Consider the following 24,645-nt stretch of genomic DNA (forward strand, 5'->3'; position numbering starts at 1 on the left):
TAACACTATATCCAAATACTAACAATTTTGCTTAATTTGAATTTCTAGTCATATCTAGCAACGTTCTGGGCTTATTTCTGGCTTTGTGTTCAGGGAATACTCATGGCACTGCTGAGAGGAGAAATTAAAACAAATATTACAGAGGTAAAAAGATCATGCCACTAAACAGAAGAACCTTGATGAAATAGATTAGTTTTAAATATTAGTTTTTAAATATTTTGAACACAACAAGCATTTCTCATAAGAGAAAAAATAGGAGATCAATAATTAATGGATGAAAATTGTTGGGGTTTTTTATTTGGTTTTTGCATTACACCTGGTGATGCTCAGAGGTTACTCCTGACTATGTACCTAGAAATCACTTCTGGTTTGGGAGAACATAGAGGGGATAGAATCCAGGTCCACCTTGGGTCAGCCATGTGCAAGGCTTACCACTGTGCTATCATGCCAGCCTTTGAAACATTTTATTTTGTGAGGGGGGACACACCCAGTCTGCTCAGGGGTCACTCTCGGCTATGTACTCAGTTTAGAAATCGCTCCTGGTTTGGGGGACCTTAGGGGACGCCGAGAATCAAACCGAGGTTCATCCTGGGTCAGCAACGTGCAAAGCAAATACCCTATTACTCTGCTATCGATCTGGCCCCTGAAAGTTCTTTTTTGTTTGTTTTTGTTTGGTTTTTGTCCACACTTGTTGATGCTCAGGGGTTACTCTTGGCTATGCGCTCAGAAATCGCTCTTGGTTTGGTAGTACCATATGGGACACCAGGGGATCGAACCGTGGTCCATCCTAGGCTAGCGCTTACAAGGCAGACACCATACCTCTAGCGCTACCGCTCCAGCCCCTGTTATTTTTTTTAAATAGATTTAACCAAAGAGTAAAAACATACAATAGGACTATTTAGAACAAGAAGTGACTATGTAAGACTAAAAAAATACACAAACTGAAAGATTATTGGGGCCAGAGAGATAGTACAGTAAGATTCTTGTTTTTTTACACAGTCAACCTGTGTTTGATCCCCTGCACCTCATATGGTCCTCCAAGAACTACCAGGCATGAAGTTCTCGTGTAGAGACATAGTAACCCTGAGCATTGCAAGATGTAGCACTCAAATAAACAAAAAAAATTAAAAAAAATGACAACTAAACATAACTGGTCAAATAAAAGGAATTTAACACACAAAAACACTATACCATTTTCATATCACTATTGAAATAAACTTGAAAGAAAAATTTCTTATACAGATATATAACTTTATATATAACTTTATTTATTTATTTATTTTTTAACTTCATTTGAGAATAAATCCTAGATCATTTTGTATAGTAAACCCACTAAATTTTCTAAAAAGTTAAGTCACATAACGAAGAGGGCTATAACAGCTTTATAGGGAATTATTATATATTTTAATTAACCATATAGTATAGTGATTCTACAAATTATGTTAGTACATTTAAGAATCAAGCTTAAAAACCATACTGAACTAAAAACATGTTACAAGAAAATAAAAATACAGTAATACTGATAATTAAAGTATAGAAAATAAAATATTACCAAATAAAATACATGCCTACTAATGAAATCTAGTGCTATAATACATTATAGCTAGGTCTAATGATTTAAGAGGAAATTTTTATATACAAAAATTATATATATATTTATATTTTAGAGAAATATTTAATGAGCAAACAATAGAAGCATCTACTAAAATTGAGAACATGGGTGATATGTTCATCATTGATGACACTATTCAACAATATGCCTTACATATTGTTCAATGACAGAAATTAATTATAGCTATGAAACAGTTAAATAAGATGCAAAACTCTATTTGAAAATGATAAAACAGTATACTTTGAAATCCTCAGATAATATTTTATCAGTGAGTTAATGATAAGCTTATGACAGTGGCCGAGGTGATAGCAATGCTGTAGGGCATTTACTTGCATGCAGTCAACCTGTGATGACCGGAGTCCAATCCCAGGCATCCCAAATGGTTCCCACGCCTACCAGAAGCGATTCCTGAGCACAGAGCCAGGAGTAACTCCTGAGCACAACTGGATGTGGTCCAAAAACCAAAAAGAAAAAGTTATGACAAATAATATAGTCAATAGTGTGATATGTTTATAAAAATGAAAGGTTTTATAACTTTATAGAATATATTTATGAATACCAATCTGAATACAAAAATAATGCGTAAGTATATAATGATAAAAATGTATTTGGAGTAGATAGAAAATTAATGAAAGTTAATTCACCAAAAAAATGTGGTGTAGTTTGGGACTAACGCAAGCCTACATCAGGGAGGGCATTTACCTTGCATACTGAACCAGGTTCTACCCCTGATACTCAATATAATCCCCTGCGCAGTACTAGGATTATCCCTGAGTTTAGACCCAGAAAGGAGTAAGCCCTGAGTACAGTGACATGTGCCCTCAAACAGTCAAAACAAGAACAACAAAGTAAAATGATATGTTTTAAATGCACTTGAAAGGCATAGAGGTAGACTAAAAAAATGGAAAAGCCTAGTTTGTTTAAGATAACTCAACACTACAAATATGTATTCTCTAATCATAAATTCAATGCAATCTCAATTAAAATTAACACTAAATTCTAATTTACAATAAAATAGTAACCAGAAAACTCTAAATAATTAGTAGATAATGTACATTAAAATATTGTTAAAGTTTTAATATGTAAAACATTTACTATTGGCACTTACATAGACTCAAGATAAATGTCATACCATGTCTAAAATCAATTTATGTTTTGTTACCTGGTAAAATAACATGTAAAATATTTAGTAAAGAAAAAATTTTAATAGGTGTGCTAGAACAACTGAGTGTCAGAAAAAAATATAAACTTAGGATTTTATTTCTTACTATGTAATAAAACAAATTCCAAATGAGTTATGGCATAAGATAAAAACATAGCTGCATAAATTCTCACAGGAAAACATAAATGAGTTACTCTTTTAAAATATAATAGGATGAATAGAGCTGTAAAATTAATAAAGAACCAGAGGCAATGAAAGAAAAAAAACTTACAAGATTTGAATTAATAAAAACTCTAAATATTCAGAAAATTTTCAAAGTCAAAAGTAAATTATAAAGTTAGTGGGAATAGTAACATATGCCATAAGTAAATGACATATGTAATAATCAAAATACCTTTTGTTTTGTTTGTTTTGGATTTGGGGGGCCACACCAAGTAATGCCTAGGGGTGACTCCTAGATTTGCACTTAGGAATCTCCTGGCAGAGCTCAGGGGCCATATGAGATTCAGGGGCTAGAACCTGGTTGACCACATGTAAGGTAAATGCACTATGCACTGTAATATCACTCTAGTCCCTAATCAGAAACCATTAAAATTGGAATACAGCATAATAAACAAAAAAAGGAAAATATTAAACACAATATTCACCAAGAAGTTTAAAAAATAATGCAACTTATGTGAATATTTCAATTCATATACAACAAAATTAAAATTAAAATTTGAGGGAACTATTTATTAGCTGTAGAGCTGGCCAAAATTAGCAACATCATATTTGTTTATAAAGGCACATAGATATGAAAATTCCCAAATAATGCAGATATGAATAAAAATGAATCTCACTCTTCTGGAGCTAAGTCAGAAAGGTCTATTATAATCAGTTACGTCATATCTTAGGCCATCCAACTTCTTGAATTCTGCTTTGAGGAGTGATGGCAATTTAAAAAATATTTATGTAATGAATATTTCTCAACAGAGAAAATATTATCCCAAGGTTCAAATGACAACACTCAAAATATTACTAAAGTTCCCATTTTTAGATGATGCTTTAACAAAGTAGAAATTTCAAATGCTATCAAATAAACAGATATTAAGATCTAAAATATAACTTCCTACTAACACTATATTCTTGCATCACAGCAACTACATTTAGACAGGAGAAACTTGGCCTGAAGTTCATTTTTTGGTCATCAATTACATACCTATTTTTTTTTCTGTAACAGAAATAAGAATAGGGGGACCTTAGGGTACTTGCAAGCTACTGAACGGGTTCTATTCCAAATCCTCAAAAGTTTCCTTAAAAATCACCAGGAGTGATCCTTGAGTTTAGAACCAGGAGTTATCCTTGAGGACTGTGGATGTATCTCTCCAACAAAACTAAACAAACAAACAAACAAACAAACAACAAACAACTAGAACTAGGAAGATGGTAACAGGTATTTTTCAGTATTTATTAAAGTGGTGATACCAGCACTGGAAAACCTTAGAAATGTTCAGATAAAAGTTTTGAACACTGGGTACAATTGGGGGAACATTTTTAGTTTGTTCCTTTTGGTGTGTGTTTTTGTGTATGTTTGTTTGTTTGGAGGGGTATACCCAGCTGTGTTGAGGACTTAATTCTAGCAAGGATTAGAAACAATGAGGTGCAAAAGTTAGAAGCAGTTCAGCTACAAGCCAGGCAAGCACCTTACCTCTGTTCTATTCCCTAAGGCCCTCGGAATGTTCTCATGAAGAAAATATATTTTCAGGTGGATGCCAAGTAACTTCTTTTCCATAAAAGAGTGACTTAATTCAAATACATTTGGTAACCCTTGATCTATTTTTCTAGTTGAAGAAATCAGTTTTGATTCTTCAATAGAAAAGGGACACTGATATATTGTCAGAGATAGTTTTACACATAATACCAATTTATTTATTTATTTTACTTTGGGCCAAACCCAATGACGCTCAGGGGTTACTCCTAGCTGTGTACTCAGAAATCGCTCCTGGCTTGGGGGATCATATGGGATGCTGGGGATCAAACCGAGGTCCGTCCTGGGTCAGCAATGTGCAAGGCAAACACCCTACTGCTGCGCTTTCGCTTTGGCCCCTATTTATTTTTATTTTTATGTACATATCTTATGTATCTAAGTTTTTTATTTATTAAAATAATTTCACTATTTAAGCACAAACATGTTCGAAATTGGATTTCAGCCAAAAATGCAGACACATCCTTCACCAAAGCAACTTTCCCACCACCATTGTCCCATTTCCAAACTCCCCCAGCCCTCATTGTATTTCTCTCGTTCGTTGTAATGGTAGCTTGGTAGATGAAATGAAAACCTTACTAGAAAGTTTTACACATAATATCATTTGCTGATTTTTAATGCAGTGATTTTTCAGAAGATTTATCTTAAGTTTCCCTCCACTATTGACTTATTGTTCAAACCCTCAAGTTCCAAACTCATCTCCTATTCTTCAGTATGTTAAGGTCAGTTATAAAGGCCAGATTTCATGTTAAAGAATTTTGTTATTGGTGGTGTGGGAGTTTTCTCCTGATTCTATGCTCCAGGATCACTCCAAGCAGCATGCATGCTACTGGAGGTTAAAATGGGATCTGCCACTTGCAAGACAGGTGCCTTAACTCCTGTACTATTTCTCTGTTCATAGAAGTTATTTGTTAATTTAAGAAAACCACTTTAAGAAAATAGACAGTAATGAATGATGACAAAAACCTTGGCCCGTCCCGGAGAGATAGCACAGCGGCGTTTGCCTTGCAAGCAGCCGATCCAGGACCAAAGGTGGTTGGTTCGAATCCCGGTGTCCCATATGGTCCCCCGTGCCTGCCAGGAGCTATTTCTGAGCAGATAGCCAGGAGTAACCCCTGAGCAAAGCTGGGTGTGGCCTAAAAAAACAAACAAACAAACAAAAAAACAAAACAAAAAAAAGAAACAAAAAAAACCCAAAAATCTTGGCCCTATATTACAAAACTGAGGTAAACAGGCAGGAAGTTTAGGGAGAAAAATAATGTGACTAGACACAACATAAGGACATTAGCAGATAATGCTAAGCACTGTAAGGGTGATGAGGTATAGCAACCATACGGTATATCATACGCATTATTGTAATCATATTACCTTAAAGGCAACAGTAAAAATATTTTTCATTCAAATAAAAAAATGTAAAAATTATATAATCCAGAAAGAGCATTTTTATGCTTTTCCCTAAACAGCATCAAAACAGAACTTGAAAAGGTATTTGTACTCCTATGTTCATAGCAGGACTCTTCATGTTTGCCCAACCACAGATTAATACCAAAGGTTCACTGACAGATGATATGATATAGAAACTGTGGAGCATGTTATTATGTGATTTGTAGCAACAGGTAAGGAATTGAGGTTATAATATTAAGTGAAAAGTATAAGCAAGTAAAACACAATTATTAGATAGTTGTGGGTGTGTTGAATAGAAATAGCTGAAGTAAATAAACTGGGAAAAACAAAACAGCCTCTGGACTAAAGAAAAACAGCTATAGTGATTACCAAAGGAAATGGGAGTGGATGGGCAAGCAGAGGCAGGGACAAAAAGGACTTTCTGTTGTGGGTGGTATTGAAACTGCTGAAGCTTAGACAATGATGCCACTGACATTCCTGTAAAGAGCAAAGGCATGAAAATCAATTTTAAATTGTGTGGATACAGACAGATAAAGGTTAAAAAAAATCTAAAGTATATTAATTTAATGTTTTTGTTTTGTTTTTGGACCACACCCGGTAACGCTCAGTGGTTACTTCTGCTATGTGTTCAAAAATCTCTCCTTGCTTGGGGATACCATATGGGAGGCCGGGGATCAAATCCAGGTCCATCTGTGCCAGTCGCGTGCAAGGCAAACACCCTACTGCTGCGCTATCGCTCCAGCCCATGTGTCATTTAATTTTTTTCTACTTTTAGACAAGGGCTATAGAGGGTTGGGATAGTCCATGCTTGTCTTGCATGTATCAAACACTGGTTCAATCCCCGGCACCGGAGATTGCTCTTTGATGCTTCTAGGATGAGCACAGAATCAGTAAGCCATGAGAACAGCTGGATGTGATTCCAAATTTCTCCTAAATAAATAAAGTTTATGGTCAATAATCATACTCAGTTAATTTTTATTGTTACTTTTCATAAATGTTTGTACTATATTTTTATGCTCTTTAACTTTTGTTTAATAATCCTAATATTCCTTATATTCATTATGGGGTTAGAAATAGTCACAGCTAACATTTAAGTAAGGGGACAGAAATGTGATCTTATTACACATCAGGGAGTTTACTAACAAAATCTGAATACAGGTTGATTATTTCATAGAGAAAGTAGATTTATTATGGTTAATTTGGCACCCACATCATTTTCATTTTGGACTCATTAGTTTAATATCTAGAACCAAAACTACCCTGATATTTTGATTTTTTCAGAAAAAAAATCGCAAGCATCAAATGATTCTAAGAACTAAGTTCATGAAGCCAGAGAGCTAGTATAAGAGGAAAGGGGTTTGTCTTGCATGTGACAGACCCAGGTGTTCTTGGAGGCCAGAAGTAATTTCTAAACACAAAGCCAAAAGTAAGCCCTAAGGACAGATTGGTGTGCCTCCACCATCAAAAAGATTTACTTTATCTACATAAACATATAAAAATATTTTAAATGTATATACATTTAATTATAATTAATATTATTTACTAACAATATACTTTTCCATGTACCATATTGTAATTTTACTTTTATGTATCCTAGTTTTGTAAATTATATTTCTTTCAGTTGTCAGTGCTGGCTTTACAGGACATCTACATAGTAAATAAAGCAAATGAACTGACTTGCAAGAAAACAGAATAAACCTTGAAAAACTAAGAACAATGAAATGTTTAAGAAAAATAAGTTTCTTTTATTATAGCAGAAAAGGTTATGTGTTTACTGAAGTTAAATATGTTGTTATTCATAATGATAATATAAATATTTTATATAATAAAATTAGCAATTTCATCCAGATACTTAAGTGGATGTAGTTAGAAACTATTTTTAAGTGATTGTGCAGCTGTTTCCTTCCTAATCTCTTCCTATTTCTGATGAACTCTAAGTAAATAAACATTTGCTACTTCAAGACAGCCTCCTCTCAGGTAGTCGTTGTATTCGTCTCACAAATTTTAAATTTTACCTCTTTGTTTTTGGTTAGAAAAGAGTAATTCTTCAATTTTCACAGATAAGAATAGATCATTTACTGCCAGGTGACAACCTCAGTTAATAAAGAAGACAAGATATTAAAATGCACAATATTTTTTGTTTTGGTTTGGTTTGAGGCCACAATCATCAGTGTCCAGGGGTTACTCCTGGCTCTGCACTCAGAAATCACTCCTGGCAGATATGGGGACCATATGAGATGTAAGGGACGAAACCTATGTTGATCTCAGGTAGGCTGCATGCAAGACAAATGTCCTACCTACTGTACTATTGCTCAGTCCCTAAAATGTACAATAATTTGGCAAATTCAAAAAAATCAAAGATATAGAGCATAGTTCTATGGCAATCAAATTGTCCATGTTGTGTTGTTTTCTCAGAGATTTTTAGACATTACATAAATTTATTAAATATATGTATATATTTATCACAAGACAAAACCATGGGGAAATATACAAAGTCATTCTTTCTTCTTATTAACTGTACATATATGTATCTAAATAGAAACACAATAGCAGAACTTTATAGTACCAGAGATCAAACCTGGGTTGACAACATGCAAGGCAAGTGAATGATCTGGTACAAACTCTCCAGTGCAGGGTAGATTGGGATTGTTATAAAATGACTTCAAAGAAAGCTAGCAAAACAAATTTCTTATAATGTATTGGTAAATTTCCATCTTACAATAAATATTAAATTGCAAGAAATAGTAATAAAATTAGTTGATTAAAATATTTTGAAAAGTTGTAGAAAGGTACCAGGACATTTTTTATTGTTTATTGAAAATTAGTATGCTCTAATAAAAAGAAAACGAGTTTAGAATAGAAAAATATGCAGAGTTAAGTCTTAGCCTATAGAGCTTGTTTTGGGGGGTTAGGAGTCTGCTATATTGTTCCTCCTAATGTTAATAAGTATACTATATTAAAGAACACTTATTCATTTAATAATTCGTTTATTCAATGCTATTTGTTTTTTTCTGTTTTTTTTTTTTCAGCCCACACCAATTTGATGCTCAGGGGTTACTCCTGGCTAAGCGCTCAAAAATTACCCCTGGCTTGGGGGGACCATATGGGACGCTGGGGGATCAAACCACGGTCCTTCCTTGGCTAGCGCTTGCAAGGCAGACACCTTACCTCTAGCGCCACCTCACCGGCCCCTCAATGCTATTCGTTTTATGTTAAATAGTTACTTTGGAAATTATAAAGACTACTTAAGTAACAAACTCAGAATAGTTATAAAGATGGCCAATATAGTTAATATTTCCATTAGTCTTTGTGCTATACTAATAAGAGGTTTGTAAATAGCTCAAGGTTAAGCAAATTAGTTATATCTAAGTCATTTAAATTATATATCATTTTAAATGATAATTATATCATTTTCATATTTTCAAATAAATTTCATATATTTCCTTTATTCACATATTTACTGTATTTATATATATTCAATTTCATATATTTCATAGCTTTTTTCTATGAGGATTTTTAATTTTAATGGTATTGGTGATTCCTAGAAGAAATCATCTTAAATTTAAATACAGAAACACAAAAATAACAAAACTTAAACTATCATAAAAATACCATAGCAGGCAAAGACCTTTCTACTTTAGCCCAGCATAATAGTTGAGCAGGTAGAGTGCTTGCCTTGCAAGTGATTAACCTGGTTTAATCTCTGACACCCCATAAAGTCCCAAAGCCTGCTAGAAGTGAGTCCCTGAGTGCAACACTAGGATGTGGCTCCTCAACAAACAAGAAAAAGCAAATGAAAATTAAAAAGTTCAGCTCTTTCAAGCCTATATTTTCTCTTTAGCACTGAACTTTCTCTCCCAACATTTTCTACTCTGAAGAAGTGTGTGTGTTCTCTCTTGAACATTATTCTTTTTCTTCCCCTCATATCTAAGTCAATTAAAAAAAAATATCTTGCCACACACACACACACACACACACACACACACACTCACAAAGAGAAACAAACTAAAAACAACCCTTCAACCTGAGCAATTATTATGGTAAATACGTCGAATATGTTGCTTACACCCTCTATGGTGTCCTCAGTCTAGCGTGATCTCTGAACACAGATCCAGGAGTAAATACAGAGACCAGCCAGGTATAGACTACCCGCAAAAAACAAATAAAATTGAAAAAATAATTAAAAAATTAATTTTAGGGATGGAGAGAGAGTAGAGAGGTGTAGGGCATTTGCTTTGCATGTGGCTAGCCCAGGTTCAAACCTCAGTATCTTGTTTACTGTCAGGATTGATGACCTCTCAGAATCAACCAACAAAACAACTATAATAACCAAAAAAACATTCCAAAGCAATTTTCTACTTTAGTCTTCTTTCATTTTTATTTATTCACAACCTATTCAGTCATTATATTAAATTAATTTCAATTTGTTCATGCATAAAATTATTAGGTTAAATATTAGGAATTATTAAAACTCAATCTGTAACAATGGCACTTTATATTGCTTCATACAAAGAACTTTTAGGGACTCATATAACTTTAAAAATAATAAATGTGTTTTAAAATATGTATTATTTATAATATATTGACTATATACTGAAGTTTAAAAGTTAAGACTATCTGTAAACATGTTAAATATAATTAGAGAATATATTAATATGAAATATTAACTTTGATCTTTGCCTCACACAGTTCAAATACATGAGTCAAAAAAACCAATCATATTGGTAACTTAATGAAAATAGTTCACTTCTATTTTTATCCACTAGAGATAAAAATTGACTACTATATTCTGGCACCAAATTATATTTTAATCTTTATGTTAAAAACATAGAATTATGGGGGCTAGAGTGATGGTGCATCCATAGGGTGTTTGCCTTGCACATGGCTGCCCCAGGATAACCTGGGTTTGATTCCTAGCATCCCATATGGTCCTACCAAAACCAGGAGTGATTTCTGAGTACATAAACAGGAGTAACTCCTGAGCATCACCGGGTGTGGCCCAGAAACAAACAAACAAAAATCCACACACGTACACACACAAAATAACAGAACTAACAGAAAAAGATGCTATATTGACATACAGAAGTACTTTAGAGCAATAAAAAGCACAAACCTACAGAAAAATGTAAGACAGGGATAAATCACATAAACATAATGCTGATTTATATAACTAGGGGAGCATAAATGTTATTAAATTATATATTTACTTGAACACAAAGTAAGATATAGCTAACTGGTGATGATAGATGCCAGCTGGGCATAAAACCACATTCTGGTACACAGAAAAGTTTTGGTTATTGTTTTGGAAAATGAAAGTATATGAGCATATACTTACAGGTATGCACATGCAAATGTGCATACAAGTCCATCCTGATGAATCATGCACTATCTTTTATTTATTTATGTTAAAACTGTTGTGAATTCTCTTATATTATGCTGGAATGTCTCCCTTAAGCCTCAGCCACCAATCCTCATTATTACCTTTTGTCACTCCCCCTAGCAATGGTTCTCAAACTACGGCCCACGGGCCACATATTGTATTTATTCCCATTTTGTTTCTTCACTTCTAAATAAGATATATGCAATGTGCATAGAAATTTGTTCATAATTTTTGTTTTTACTATAAGCTGGCCCTCCAACAGTCTGAAGGACAGTGAACTGGCCCCCTGTTTAAAAAGTTTGAGGACCCCTGCACCTATGGGATACTTTGTAATTTCCACACAGAACATGAAGCATTACCTTGGGAGTCAAGGAGTCCAAGTTTGTGGGCCAGGTAAGCTGCCATATGCTATTTGGCTTTGGACTAGGTCACCTCTTTATAACCCTAGTTATACTTAAAACGAAAAGGAAAGAGTGTAGAAGTAGAGAATGTAGATGAGAAATAAAGAGGGTCAGGGAGAAGTCAAAGGGTTTCAGGTACATTTGGTAGTGCTAAGGAAGGGCAAAGGTAAATGTCCAGAGTGAGCAACACTGAAATCATAAGGCTCAAACTTTCACCAAACAGGGTGACTGGTGGGCTGGAAGGGCAACTCTGGGATGAAAACTGGAACACTAGTTGTAGAAGGAAGTTGACACTGGTGGGATGACTGGTACTGGAACATTTTCTATTTAAAACTCAACTATGAATAACTTTATAAATCATGGTGGCTAATGTAAAAAAAGAAGGAAAACAGACAAACCATAAAACCATATGCAGACAAATAGTATAGAAACAGATAATCCAGGAATAGAAATGGTATGGCTTTCAATGATGCTTTTTAACATCTGTTGCTGAAACATACAGAATTTTGAGTATGCTTTCTTTTTCATGGTTTCCAGTAAACAAAATAATTGTTTCATCCTCCTCTTTCCCCACTCAAAACGAAATTGGGACTTGATCTAATGTTTACATTCAACGAAGATTATGTATTTTACTATCTGCTATGAAGAGTCTTCTTCAGTGTGGGGTGTCTAAATGGTGTTCAAGAGTCCTAAATCTCCTTCTATTGTTTGGCCAGCAATTCAGTAGGAGGACACAAAAATGTAGTGAAGCTTTGCTTAGAGTCTATATATTGGGCATTAACCAGTCACCACAGCTGCCTTCAGAGTCACAGCTATCAGAGATATATAAGGCTTCCAGGCTGCACCCAATGATGCTGAAGCAAGAATGATTCTTAAATGTTGAAGATGAGTATACACAAAAGGCTATTGGCTTTATACTCTGTGGTAATTTTTTTTAAAATAACTTTATTTAATGTCAGTTTTATCAGCAGGCCTCTTTTGTGTTTTTTGTTTGTTTGTTTGTTTTGGGGGGGGTACAGCCAACAGTGCTCAGAAATTACTCATACCTCTGCACCAAAGAACTACTGCTAGTGAAGCTTGGGAGATTATGATACCACAGATTAAAACTGGGTCAGTCCCATGCAAGGCAAATATCCCTACCAGCTCCTAGAAATTTTTTCTTTATCTACCAGTCCTATGGATATTTTGCTTTGGGTTTTCACTCATTTATGGGTTTTAAGAAAAATGAAAGTCATTTTTGCAACAATCCTCAGAGACAATTAGAGGAGAGCTGGAACACCAGCTCACTCCATGAAGCTCACCACAAAGAGTGGTGAGCACAGTTATAGTAATAACTACACTGAGAACTACCATAATCAAATGAATGAATGAGGGAACTGGAAAGCCTGTCTGGAGTACAGGTGGGGGTGGGGTGGGATGGAGGGAGATTTGGGACTTTGGTGGAGGGAATGTTGCACTGGTGAAGAGGGGTGATCTTTATATGACTGAAACCTTATCACAATCATTTATGTAATCAAGATATTCAAATAAAGAGAAAAAAAATCATCCCATTTTTTTTTTGGTTTTTGGGCCACACCAACTTGACACTCAGGGGTTACTCCTGGCTATGCGCTCAGAAATCGCCCTGGCTTGGGGGGACCATATGGGGAAGCGGGGTGGGGGGGAGATTGAACTGCCATTAGCACTTGCAAGGCAGACACCTTACCTCTAGCGCCACCTTCCAGGCCTCTGTGGTAATTTTTTTAAAAGTAATAAAAGCCATTTAGTCTTACATGGCGGCAATAGAAAATAAAGTTAGAAATTAATCTTTCCACATCTTCAACAAACTACCTTAAACCAGATATATGTCTAGGATTAAGGCATTTCTAGTATTAACACCCAGATAGTGCGTTTTAACTAGTTCCATTAAAAATAAATTTGACATAAATATAATTTTCAAAGATAATGTGTATAGAAGGGGAAAGTTTTATTGTATAAATGTAAATTGGTGCAGTCATTATAGATTCTAGGTGATTTCATAAAAATATATATAGAAATTTCATATGAACTACACATCACATTTCTAAAATACAATTTGAGGGGCTGGAGACATAGCATGGAGGTAGGGAATTTGCCGTGCATACAGAAGGACGGTGGTTCGAATCCCGGCATTCCATATGGTCCCAACGAGACTGCCAGGAGCGATTTTTGAGCTTAGAGCCAGGAGTAACCCCTGAGTTTTGCCGGGTGTGATCCAAAAACCAAAAACAACAAAACACAATTTGAGTGGTGGTTCAGAGAGTTAGTAAAGGTGTTAAGGTACCTATCTTGTACAACATTGACCGCTGTTCCATGTAAGGCCCTATATAAAGTCCCCTGAACATTGCCCTGAGTAATCAATAAGCATAGAATCATACATAACTGCTAAGCTCAGCTGAAATATGGCCCAAATTATTCATTTCCTATTATTTTTGTAATTATATATATTCTCATGCTTTTGTGTAAAATGTCAAGTCAAGATCTGGAATAACCAAAGTGATCACTAATAATGGATACATATGTGGCATATCTGTATTTTGAAATATGACTTAGCTATAAAGATAGATAAACTGTCAGATTTCAAAAACAGAGAATTACACAGAGTGATATAAACCAGATGATAAAATACAATCTCTCAATGATTTCATTCATATACGATGTATACTGAAAAACTAATAAATGCACTAAATCAAACAATACACTTTTGGAATAAAAGAACTCTTAGTGGATATCGGGAGAGAATGGAAAATTCAAGAGGTTGGGAGGATTACAAAATAGAACAAAGCTGGACAGACAAGTAGATGTTTAATGAGGTGTCCCAAAACATACACAACATTTTAATCAGATGATGTTTCTATAAAAACATTTCATTAAAAAACTAAAACTGTTAATCTCTAGAAGAAAGCAAACTTGAAATTTTAAAACTGAGGCAGTATACACCCTTCTGTACAATTCACTTAAGGACTAGAATATCATAGCATGTAAATCAAGGATGGCATATACAAACTAGTAGTTTGTACTACTACAAATATTTGTACTACTACTATAAATGTACTATGACCTACAAATGTTACTAATTAACAAAAATTATTAGTGAGTGAGTTTACTTATAATAAATATCTATATACTGTCATGTATAATTTAATACTTTTATTATATACCGTAATAATTATACATTATTTATAATAAATATATGGAAAGTATCTATAATGTTGCTAATTATCTTTATACTTAATTTTCATAGCTATAAATTGAAATAAAAATAAACAGATTATTTGAGCTGAATATAAGTAGATCTAAAAATAAGAGGACCTTATTCTGAAGAAGAAATACAAGCATTCAAGATTTATGGTCAAAGCCAAGATTTTAAGGGATAGTGTTATTAACAGGAGAAAAAAATTATTTTTTCAGGTCACCTTGTCCTGTGTAAAATATGAGAGTTATGAAAACCCCACTCAACAATCACAATTCTGAAAGCCAATAATTTATGCACACAGGAGACTTTACTTTGAATAAAGAATGTTAAGCCTCCATCAAAATATACTGATTCATAATATTTAACTTGGAATGTAACTTAATTTATATAAATTACTCATTTCTATAAAACAAACTTTATATGCATATCCTCCCTATTCTTAAACTTTAATTCAATAAACAAATGTCAGAAACTTCATTTGTAGAAGTTACCTACAATTGAGTCATCATGTATTTCAAGTTTCTAAAAGATTAAGATTCTCTAATTCTTTTAATTTTTTGGCTTTAATAATATACACACCAATAAAACAATCTAGTGCAATTTCCTAACTGAGATACATTTCCTTACTATAAAGAAGGAAATAGTAATACAGTACTAGACTATTCCATAGTTTAACATTTAAATTCGCTGATTTATAAAAGTTTTACATTAGAAATGTAACCATGTCCATATATATTATCCTTTGCAGGATAATATCTACTTAGAATAAAAAAAATCCCTGGATTCTATTTATTACATAATACTGGAAATAGGTAATAAATCAAAAGTATCTACTATATAAAGCTTCATATTTTTAATATTCTTTCTCTCTAAAAATTTTTTTTGCTTTGTGTGTATGTGTGCGTGTGGTTGTGTGTGTGTTGCCACACCCAGCATTGCTCAGGAGTTATTATCTATTGTGGTCTCAGGAATTAATCTTGCTATTGGTCAGGGAACCCAAGGAGATACTAAGGATCAGACCTGGGTCAGCCTCATGTAAGGCAAACACAGTAGCTGCTATACTATATCTCCAGCTCAAAATTATTTGAACACTTTTAGAATTTCATTTCTTCAGTTGATTTAATAAAACATATAAATCAAAGGATTACTCATAATGTTTTCCATATGTATCTTCAAGCCTAGGATCATCAGATATCTAGTAAATCAATGAAAGCATGATTTAGAAGCACCATTAGTGCAAGTTGAAACTTTGACCCCAATAGTACTACCCCTGGAAATTGGGGGAAAATGTAAGCATCCTGTTTCTATTATTTGTGAAATGGGGATAACAGTACCCACTCTGGATGATTTTTATAGAATCAAGTTATCTGAGATATGCGAAACATTCTGTACAGATTGTGAATTATTGCTTCATGATAACACTTTCACAGCAGGCCAATCACTTGAAAAATAAAGACAAGTCAGATAGAATGTGCACATGTTGAATTAATGAATCCATTTTTTAAATTACCTCCAAAATCAAATATTTGGAATTGCTTTAGTAATACTCTTATAAAAGTAAATTATTGGTGAGATATTAATGTGCTGATGATAACGAACTTCTAAATTTATACAGTACAAATGCCCTTTCATTCCCTGGATCAATGGAATCCTTCACCATTCATTTTTCTTTTTCTATTTACTGTCAAATGCCTTTCCAAAGAATTTCAGAAAAACTAATTTAAGTCCAAAGAAATTTGGTGAATCATAGGTTTAACCTAGGATGGAATATTAATGAGTCTAGAACTGCTTTTTAGTACACAAGTAAATCCAAGTAAAAGCTAGCATTTTCTTTCTTTCTTTTTTTTTAATTTTTATTGTGACCAAAGTGCATTACAAATCTTTCACTGCATCATTTATGATACATAGTGACAATGAATGAGGGGCATTTACACCACCAGTGCTGTCCTCCCTTCACCCCTGTTCCCAGTATGTATCACATATCTCCCTCCTCTACCCCCCAGTATGCTAGTGCAACTGGTCTCCACTTTACAGCTTGTTGTAGATTGAGCATCCATTCCACATCATTGGAGATAAAAAGGATAAGAAAATAGGGAGAAAAAAGTTTGGTGACAACTACCAAAAAAAACAAGAAGAGAGAGAGAGAGACAGAGAGAGAGAGACAGAGAGAGAGAGAGAGAGAGAGAGAGAGAGAGAGAGAGAGAGAGAGAAGAAACGCCAAACCCTATCACTCCAGCACCCATACATTTTCTTGTTTTGTTTTGATTTGTTAGTTCTTGACTTTATTTTCCTTCTCTTTTTTCTTCCACTTTTCTTTTTCTTTTTCACGCTTGTGGTTACTATTTAGGATTTATTTTAATTTTTATTTGCCGGGTCCATTTTTTTCTTCCATTTTCTTTCTTTTTTCTCTCTCTTCTTTCCTTTTTTGGTAGTTGTCACCAAAGCTAGCATTTTCTTAAAATCTTATTTTATCCCTTATAGCTAAACTGATTATGTAGCCTCCCCCAAACTCACCATGTGGCCAGGTGTGCCACAGATGCTGTCAGCAACATCCTTGATAGTGTCCTCCGTACTGTGATTTCGATGGTTTGTCCTCAGGGGCCATGGAGACAGTTCTTGCCAGTGAACATTCACATATGCTGTTCATCTCATGCTGCCCCAAATACTAGGTATCGAACAAGTATTCAAAGATCATTGGAAAGCTTCTGGCATACAGAGGTGAGAATCCACTCCAGCCATTCACCGAGTCCATCAGCAGCGAGCTGCAGAAAAATAAGAATGAAATTGAAATTCTACATAGTCAAATTTCAATCTCCTGGATGGCAGAATAACCACATCTCTGGTAAACTGGGCTTTCCCACATTTAATGCAAATGAATCTGAAGGCATAGTAGATGAAAAATGCCTCATCCCAGTTGGCTTTGAGATCTAATATATCCCTAACTATGTCCTAGTCAAAGATCCTACACTAAGTAGAGCTTTACAGTTGCCCATTCTTGGTCGAAGCCACCAATTAATCCAACTTTATATCAAAAAGTATACACATAAATAATATATTTTGGATATGCAGAGTTATGGTCATTGGTTATAATTCAATAACAAAGTAGTTTACCAATATTTTATATTTTATAGATACCCTTGATATTAAATATCATACTCTTGAATTTTACTTATTGTTCTTAAAATCAAAGATAAATTTATCCTAAAATATAAAAGCTATTAAATCACTGGAATGGATCAATATGCATAATCATCATTTTTTACAAATCTGCTATAAGATTTTGTTAGATCATAATCTCGAATCTCTTAATGATTCTGCTGCTTCTAAACAGAACTTATGCAGATACTTTAAAGTATTAATTCCCTTTATTGAGTAAACCCGGTAATGGTGTTTCCAATCCAATTTAAAAACAATTAAAATGACTTTTAAACCCATTAAAATTTAGCTAATTTTTGCAAAATTTAGTTTAGGGTAAAGCAGATGTGCCTTTGCACATCTGTAAATTACTTTAATTATCCTTTCTCAAGTGAAAAAGGAGAGGCAGTACCTGCAATGCAATATGTACATCTGACCATGCAAATACAAGTAAACACCTGTGCTTAATATATAATTTCATTTTGGTTTATGCAATCTATGTCACTATTAATCTAAGCCTTTATATGATTTAGCTACTTTAAGTGTGATATTAAGTATGCTTTACTATGTACAAATGGAAACTAAGATATTAGATTAGTCTGAAGTTATTTTTATCTATTAGGAGAAAACATTTAAGTGACATGACTACTGCGAAATATGTAATGTATGCAAATACCAGTGCATTCATAGGAATGATGCAGATATTGAAGACTGAATAGATTACTTTATAAATTAGAGTTATTAATGCAGTAAACTAATCTTTGTCTTATATTAGGCATTTTTAGCTACTGATTACCAAAGTCAATTATTGCTTTCGAGTAATAAACAGCAGTTTCCAAATTAAATTTGTTTGCATAAAATGACAATGGAAAAATTTTTATCATTCTATAAATATTCTTAACTGATTATCATTCTTTTTCATCTGCTAAAATTATAAATTATTCTTTGTTTCTATGTCCTTGTTGATTCACTTCTTGACAACTTAAAGCATCTTAAGAAAAGTTGAATTACACTTGAGTAGGGATGTCTATGCATCAACCTATTGGGAGGTTAAAGTACCTACAATTATTTAAAACAGGAGATTAGAAAATAAATTTATGAATGACTTTATGAATGGAGAGGAAAGGAGAAAAGAAAGATCATGTGATCAGAATAGATCCCAAAAGATCTGGCAATAGCAATATAAACATATATTGATAAAATGTTGCTATTAGAAAATTCTGATCTAAATCATATGCTAATAAGAAATAATATGTAAAAATTCAATGGACAAATTTTTAAAATAGTTTCTTACAGATGGCAGCTCTCATAGTATTCTAACAATGTGAATTCCACAAAATTAATTTCAGGACCATTTGATACTTCTAACTATTTTTTAAAATATCTTGAACCCATTGTGTATAAATCTATGCTATCTTGAACTTCAATTACTGTTAACGCAAAAATAAAATATTGATGTACAGTTTTTATTAGCAACCTAACCTTTTATGCACAATGGTCTACATTCTTCTGGCAAGTGCTTTGGATTAGAGAAGAATGAAAAACTAATTATTCTTGTTAAGGGTGAGTTAGCTTGGTTATTATTCCAATTTGGCAAATGATTGAATTAACTTGCTCAAACTGTGATATAGGTAAAGCACTTCCTCCAATCAAAATCAAAATATCATTTTATTGAATATCATAAATGAGTATATTATGATACATCCCATCTCTCTGCAAAAAAATTAGATATAAGTTACAAGGAATTGTAAAGATTTAAATACAAGAAGCAAGACATAATTATTATAATGGTTGGATCTAAATCATCCCTTTAAAGCCACCTTGTCAGCAGTTCTTAAGTGTAGGTGTCTGTGTCTGTATCCACTGTCAATCTTTGTGCTGTGTTGTTTACTTGTTCATACCAAGTTGTAAGTAGTGGCTGCAAAAACATACCATGTCATTTATATTAATCTTATTTTTTAATGTTTACTTAATGTTCACAGGAAAGCCTATATAGTCCACATGTTTATATAATATCTAAAATCTACAACTGTGCCTTTCAAAATCTTGGTAAATATTAAAATAGTTGATAGTTACAGGGAAGGAAAATATTTTGAATACTTTTAGGTAACAATCCCTCCCCCACAGTATATGAGAACACTCATACACTGACATCTTATGTTAGTGATAAAAATAGTCAGGCAAACCAAATTTTCATAGTATTATGAAAGATCTATCAAGTACTGTTTTTAAAGAGCTACTAAGTATTATTTTATCAGCAAAAATAGAAGGCAAATATAAAATGAGTAATTATCAATATTTGCATAATAGAGATTTTAGAGTTTCCATAAAACTAAATATTTAAAAGCAATAATAATCAAATTAGGGGCTCGCTTTCTTAACTGCAATTTCTAGTTATGCAGTAAAGTTAACTTATAAAAATTATGACATTTACTATAATCATCTATATTGAATAAACTAGCCTTTGATAGAAACTCAAAAGTATTTTTTCTATTGTGATTAAAAATATACACTAGAAACAATTGATTATACAGTGGTATAATGCTCTCAAGATAGATGCCTCAGTGTGTAGGCAGAAACTCACAGAAACAAAAATATCTCAATATATAAACCAAAGAAAACTTAAAAGAATTTTGAAAATATTAAGTATCAAAAAAAAGTCCTTTACTCACATTACACTGATAAAAATATAAAGTAAAACATAAATATTATTCAAATATATATCATGCTCTGTAAGTTAAAACCTATAATAATTAAATGTTATGCCAAATAGCAATATTTAAAATTAATTAAAATGTAAAACAATGTAAAGTTTAAAATTTCAACAAGTTCAAAGAATTAAATTGCTCTAAAATAAAAAAATAATCAGTGGGTATTGTTTTGATTTAATTTTAATTATATTTAAATACAAAATGCTATTATTTAAATTACTTGTTTATCTAAGCTAAAGTTACATACAACTTCTTGGAAATATGATGATTAAACTAATAAAAGAACAAAACAGCAGCTAATTCTATCAATAATGTCTTACATGTAATAAACAATGCATTTATTTTTCAAAGTTTAGGTTGGTTTTACTTCTAAAACAGCATATCTAAGCAGACTACATGAGACATATCTTGTTCTATGTTGGCACACACCTTCTCCAAAAGCAACAAATGTTGCCTAAATTAGCAGTAACAACAGTAGATAAGTGAAGCAAATTCAACATCATCCTACATATACTACATCTTTATGGCAGAGGTTACTGAAATTTTGCCAAAATGCAATAATTATGCTGTATTTAATGTACCAACATATTTATCTCATTGCCGCTACTTAAATAGTTCAGAACAAAGCATTCTTTACATAGAAGAGTGAACTCATCATTTAAGATGCCCTTGTTGCAAATAATTTGAAAAATTGCAGATAAAATACTGCATGTATAAATCTCCTTTTTAGAATCTTTTAATAGAAAGAAAAAAAACACTTTATAATCTTGTTGCATAAAAACCAAAACTCTGTCATGTTTAAAAGAATAAAGACCCATAATCTAAATTCACTACTACAAATAAATTTCTTTTCTACATACTGACAAAATTTTCAATATTGTAAAATACAACCAGGCTTTAATATTTTTAAAAGAAGAAAGAATGGCATAATAAGTATAACCTATTATTGAATTTTATAACAAATTGAATACACTTAAATGTTAAAACAATCTTATTTTAATAGTAATTACACACATCTATTAAAATGCTAAATCGATGAGGAAAATATCATTTGTATTTATGATTAAAAGGAAAATTAGCTAATATATCTGTCAGAGTCAACTCTGCTGAAACACTCAATTACAATTTATAGCTGTAGCAAAATCAAATCAATTACTTAGCTATTTCAGTAGAAAGTAAAACTTAAATTTTGTTCAAAACTTACTTTTTTCTATCTTAAATCAAGAAAAATCTCACAGTAGTAATCAAGGGCACAATTAAGTTACTTTTGAGTTCACAAATTTATTTCTGGACTCTAAAAGTTCTAGACTTCATGGCATTGATCTTAGTAGAGTACTTAATTAACAACAAGAATAAATACAATAATATTAATCCAACAAAACATTTATAAATTTACTTTAGAAAAATATTCTTTGATTTATGTTAAATAAAATATTGTATTAAAATAATCATAAAATGAAAGAAGATAAATTTATGTGTACTTGAGTTTGCTTAAGAAGAAATTAAACAAATTTTAAATAAGAATCTGTTTAAATAATACAATCTTATTGCAAGTAGCTAGAAAGTTATAAATTATTTCTATTTTTTACCCCAATTTAGAAATATATATATATATATATATCTTTTTAATACTCCCTTTAAAATGATATTAACTCAGCACTCACATTTGAAGTTATGTAGAAATAGAAAACTAATATAAAGTGTCTTTAGTTAGGAATAGAAATTGTTCTTTCTCAATTTAAAATATATGAATGTAATGTCAACTCATACAATAATTTCAAACATTTCCTGATGTTTTTCAACGGAAGCGTGTACATAGTATCTCAGCTTGGGCCAGCGAAATATACCTGTTGTAAATGCAGAACTTGACCTCTAGAAAATTAAGTTATATTTTTAAATTTCAACATTCCTTATTTAATTATCACTATTTTGTATAACCCACATTAGCTACATTTTATATCACGTATAGCAATAGAAGTAAGTTAACTATATTAAGTATATAAAGACATATCTACTAAATAGACAGTAAGTTCCAAAGCACTTCTTTAAAAGATAATAATTCAGGCTCTCATCAATATTTTAAAAATATTCTTATTTTAAGTTAAAATTTTAACTCCGCTGTGTATTACTAGAGACTAGCAAGAAACAAGACAAAAATACTTAGGAGAGTGATAATTGGTAGAATTTTTTTTTATAAAAATAAGCAGATTAAAAGACATCTTGCTTTTATTTACTCTGTAGCATATCCATTTTTGACATCAAAGAGGTGACTTAAATCACTATGAAATCTGAGTTTGCTAATAAATGATTACCATAGTATTTCATTACAACTCAATTTAACTCTTAAAATTAAATTTCTGTTAAACAGTGTAGTATAAAGAACACATCAGCTTTTATGACAAAGCCAGCTACAGTAACATCAAAATTAAGAGTTCTAAAAATCTGATTGAAATGCCTTTGGGCCTCAAAAATATTTTTATGGAAAAAATTTTAGCTTTTTAACCACAGAACAGCAATTAGACACAGTAATTTAAAGTTATTCAAACATGTTTATAGGGAAAACATTTTTACTGTAATAAGTTTTGGAACTAATATAGTTGTTAATAAATTTTAATATTATAACTGGTAACACTGTTTAGAATCTGAAATGGCATTAAATATGAAAAAGACTATTTAAACATTAAACTTAACTGTATGTACAGAGAAACATCTGAAAATGTTATTACTTACTGTTCACTGAATATTGCTTACAGAGATTAGAATTTTAAGAATTCGTCTATTATTTATCCTAAAACTCTTCCGTACTGTATAATTCTCAGTAAGATGACCACCCTTACACTACATTGCTAAGAAAAAAAAAGTAAAAAAAAACCTGGTAAGATTTTTAAGATTGTTCTGGTTCTAACCTATTTGAAGATGCCATGAGCAAGAAATGCATAAAGATGAAAACCACAATATGAAGAAAAATGATTTAAAATGCTTGTTTCATATTTACTGTATAAAGTCATTTTGACATGCCTACACAACTGGTTGTGGCAGCTTTCAGACATGATTTCTAAAACCAAATAACATATATATACACATATATGTACTTATACATATCCATATATATATGCTTCAGGTTCTTTAGAGAAAGCTTGCCGCTGGGAAGTTGATTTTGGCCAAGTGCCAAAATCATGTGCAAAGGGGCCTCATTAGGGATTCATAGCAGTCTTCAGTACTAACAAAAAATGTGACCCAACAGGCTAAATCAGTGACGAAAATTAAAAAGTAAGAGACAAAGGCAACTTACTTAATATTCCTTCCAAAGCAACATTAAACTTTTTTTTTGGTAATTAAACCCTTATTAGTATAATGCAGCGTTCCTCAGTCCTCAAATGATTGTACAATTACTCTTTAAAACTTGTCAATTTCCCTCCTAAATACACTTTCTTTCTGTTGCAGATTACAAAGATTTTGCTATATAATAAAACTGTGTATGCACTATAATCAGTTCAATAGCAGAAAACAAAATCGCAAAAAAATGCATCGGACTGACAGTATTCCCTTAAGATTTAACTAAACAAACAAAACATAAGCAAACAATAGCCAGTACCTTTTAAACTTTAAAAAAGTATTTAGATTCCAAACTCGCGTCAATCGTAAGAAAACTTTCTCATTGCCCAACTTCTGCACACCCCCTCGCAGACCGTCCCCACTCCCCCCCCAAAAAAGTATATTTGATATGGATCCTTACCTAGATGTCTTCTGGCTTTTCTGCAGATCAAAAAGTTTCCTGCCTAAGCACACAGATATTCTTTCACAAACCATAAAGGCTCTTTTATGAACCCAGCACTGTAACAGGCTGCTTTCCACACCACGTTGAGAGACCAGTGAGTCAGC

General features: G+C 32.4%; 2 long non-coding RNA genes across 2 annotated transcripts in view; one reads left to right on the forward strand and one right to left on the reverse strand.

Annotated features, from left to right (window-relative positions):
* Positions 1-24,645, forward strand: part of LOC126025727 (uncharacterized) — a 722,173-nt gene that overhangs the window by 60,136 nt on the left and 637,392 nt on the right. The gene's annotated exons all lie outside the window — the stretch shown is intronic.
* LOC126025725 (uncharacterized) overlaps positions 17,453-24,645 on the reverse strand; it is a 105,151-nt gene continuing 97,958 nt past the window's right edge. Inside the window, exon 3 of the long non-coding RNA XR_007501511.1 lies at positions 17,453-17,679. This is a non-coding gene — a long non-coding RNA (uncharacterized LOC126025725). The remainder of the gene's footprint in view (positions 17,680-24,645) is intronic.

Source organism: Suncus etruscus, chromosome 13, assembly GCF_024139225.1.
Source record: "Suncus etruscus isolate mSunEtr1 chromosome 13, mSunEtr1.pri.cur, whole genome shotgun sequence".
Taxonomy (NCBI): domain Eukaryota; kingdom Metazoa; phylum Chordata; class Mammalia; order Eulipotyphla; family Soricidae; genus Suncus; species Suncus etruscus.